At 47.8% G+C, this 3450-nt stretch overlaps 1 long non-coding RNA gene across 1 annotated transcript in view; it reads left to right on the forward strand.

The window, feature by feature from the left end:
- The first annotated feature begins 1007 nt into the window (after window positions 1-1007).
- The window catches only part of LOC109287588, a 3131-nt gene continuing 688 nt past the window's right edge, over window positions 1008-3450 (forward strand). Inside the window, exon 1 of the long non-coding RNA XR_002094904.1 lies at window positions 1008-3420. This is a non-coding gene — a long non-coding RNA (uncharacterized LOC109287588). The remainder of the gene's footprint in view (window positions 3421-3450) is intronic.

Below are 3450 nucleotides of genomic sequence, written 5' to 3' on the forward strand. Positions count from 1 at the left end.
CCCTTCCGACCCTAGAAACTATGAAAGGGAACGATGGTGATGGGCGAGGCTCTATGGCCAGGGGAGCAAGGGAGAGTGGTCTGTGAAGTACTTGGGGATGGACAAAATTGGCATCTGCTAAAAGGCTTGACACATACTCATGAAGGACAGAAGAATCGAAGGGTGCTGCCCAACCTTGCACTGGCTCCAGGGAGCAGGGTCAGACAAGCCCGCAGGCCAGGCCCATTCCTGAACTCTGCCTTTGTTATGCTCATGGGAGAAGTAGGGAGCTGTTAATGCTCACAGAAGTGCCCTGTGCATTTGGGACCTTACAGACTTGGGCTCCAACAGCTTCAAAGCCCACTAGAGTCAACCAGGAGTTGATAGCATGCAAGCCCCCTCTCCCTGCACTGTCAGTTCTCATTGCTCCCTGGCATGGATGCCTTTGCATGCAGTCCATCAATTCAGTCTTGAGATACTGGGTGGTCTCAATCCTTTCACATCAATAGAAGTTCACTGAGAGGGCTCCATAGCGGGCTAAAAGGCCGTCTTTCCACCAGAGCCAGCTCCCTTTGCTTAGGCACATTATCTTGCTGGCCACCCCTCCAGCTCACCTGTACAGAAAACAACTGCCCATTTTCATTCTGGAGTCTTGCTGAACATGTGGAGCCTCTTTTGGCACCTGAAACTAGGATGGAGGTCAAAGATGAGGTCAGGTTTCACTATACCTAGTAGGATGGAAGAAAAAGAACAAAAGCATCCAAAGGTTAAAAGAAATCCCCCCCATGAAAGCTGTGCTGGAACAGACACGTGAATCTGCTCTCTGCTCACAACTGGAACAGACCAAGTTTTACCCCTGCACAGGGTACAGTGAAGCTGAATCTGTCCTCAGGGTCATATTGACAATGAGATCAGGCGAACAAAAAGGGCGGGGGGGGGGGGGGGGGGGGGATGGGAAAAAAACGCAAGAAAAAGAAGAAAAAGGATGAGAAATAAAACCAAAACCTGGGGTCACAATTAAAAAGGTCAAAAAAATTTATTTTTGTTCTCAGGGCGTATAAAGAGGTGATGTAAACAAAATACAAACAAAAGTCACAAATCAAATCTTACAGTCTGCAAGCATTTGAAGATAGAGTATCCTTTCTCCCCCCACCTCCCCCCACCCCACGCATGGGAAGCCTGCGCCAAGTGTTAATGAACAACTCTGAACCTTTAAAAGGTCCTCTGGGGGCTTTGCTGAGCTCGAAACCCAGGGCTAGATTTCTCTTTTACAGAAAAGGACACTGCATCTTTGTGATCAAACACTAAAAAACATAAATATTACAAATATTTAAGAACATATTTAGCACCACATTTGGTCCAATCAATGAACTGGGAGATGACTATCAAGTCCTCTCTGCCTGAGACGCTGAATGTTGCGGTTTCACATTGCAAGAATTTGTCACGCAAAGGAGAAGGCAGCCCTTGCAGCTCGGGCAGCCCCTCCTATGCCTTTGCGGGTCATGTGTGCACGTACGGATCACCAGACCCCTCGCAAGGTGGAGCGTGCGACCCACGGGCCACAACGCAATGGGCAACCGTCAGGTTCTGTAGGACACAAAATCCCTTTGGTGCCGAGGGGATGGCCAGCTTCTGCTTTAGTACTGCATATCCCCAAGGTCTGGAGTAATTTTGGTCTTAGGAAGGGCTAGACAACCATTCTTTTGCTGCGAGCTTCCCACTCCCACAGCATCCCACCACCTTTGGTAACAGCACAGATTTCTAGATCTGCTGGCTATCGGCGGTCGCAATGGCAGCTGCTGGAAAGGAGCAACGTTTGCCCCAAAATGGGGAGACTTAGCTCAGATACTTAAAATGTACCCAAAACATGCAAGCTCACAGTATCGGGCACCATTTATTCCAGACCACTACAAGGCTTTGACAGGCAAGCAGTGTAGACCCAAACGCTCTGGCGTCCAATGGAAACGTGCACTACTAGGCATTATACCATCACGGTACAGGATGTGACCTTTGGAGTATTTGCATCTGCACACATTTTGGCTCTATTGCAGGCTTCCTATGGACAGAAGTTCTCAGACCGATGGCTCAATCTACAAGCTTACCTCAAAAATCAAGGCACTCAGCATGAAGGCGCTCATTCAGGTCAGTGGGAAATGAAAGCTCTTTAGCATCTCCAACAGACCAAGCGTCAACTATTACAGGCCAAACTGGAGTCAAAGCTTAGACACAGCAGCGGAGTTTTGGTAGGCGTCTTCACCCTCAACCTGTTCTAAACCACGTGCTTGGCAGATACCGCAAGGCTAGCGCTCTCCATGTGATAAGGGATCCTTGCAGAATTTAAAAATGTTTTACTGGTATAAACGAGTCTCCTCCCCAAACATTAACGCAACTCGTCTGCTTCAAAACATGGCTCTGCCGAGAAAAACAAAAAAAAAAAGACGACAAAAGCTGACTATCCAAAAAACTGCATCGAGAGTTGGTCTGGGGTTGCTGGGCAAGATGTGTTTGTGAATTTAATGGACCTGATGCAAGGAAGGAGGCCAGGTTATGACTGCCATGCCCCTAGGTCTCACACCAGAACTGCTTATGCCAAGAGTGGCTCAACCTTGCAGTCAGATGTAAAATCGTCTCAAACCCACAATTGTCTTGGTCTTTTGCATCCAGTAAAGAAAAGCCTCTTAAGCCATTCTGGATTGGGAAGTCAGGCTGAGTGAAAGCTTCAAACAAAGGGAAAAAAAAATAAAAATCAAAGCCTTCTGATGGGCACTGACTTCACCAGGATTCATTTTGCCCTTGGTAGGGCTTGCTCTTAGCTACATCCAGAACAGCACTTTCCTGGGATATTAAACCAATCGCCTGCAGGGCAGCAAGCCACGTAAACATGCGTCTGCATGTAGAAATCAGCCTGTGGCAGCAGACACATGCACTGCCAGGCTGAGACTTCTGCTTGCATTTTGAAATAAACACACAGGTGAGGCAGTGACGATATCCCAGTGCAGAAGGCACGCTCACCGACTACACCCTCCGAGGGAACGGGCCAAGCAGAACAGTTTCCCAATGAAAATTAGGTTCCTGTTCTTTTCATGGGAAACAAATTCTACGTTGCCGACCTGAACCCACTGGTCTGCCTTCTGGGATGCAACTGGAAGACTGGGAGGGAAGTCATGTGGGCTTTCATGTTCAGTCCATCTCGATCAAGATTATTAGGGCCTTCCACAATAACCCATGCAAACAACGATGCCATTTGCAAAAAAAACCAAACAAACCCCAACCATTCAATTGCAGGACTTCTTTGGTACGGGGAGAAATTCTCTCCAAGACAAATGCCAATTTTTCAGTCGGGGGAAGTATTTTCATGGGCATATTGGCAAGCCACCTGTGCAGAGGCAGGTCTACTCAACAGAGTTCCATAATCTGGTCACCATCTCCAGCAAGAGATAAGTAAGTTTATTGCCTGCAGTCACTCTTTCT

The sequence above is a fragment of the Gavialis gangeticus genome, unplaced genomic scaffold (genome assembly GCF_001723915.1).
Source record: "Gavialis gangeticus isolate Ggan-Ray unplaced genomic scaffold, GavGan_comp1, whole genome shotgun sequence".
NCBI classification, from domain to species: domain Eukaryota; kingdom Metazoa; phylum Chordata; order Crocodylia; family Gavialidae; genus Gavialis; species Gavialis gangeticus.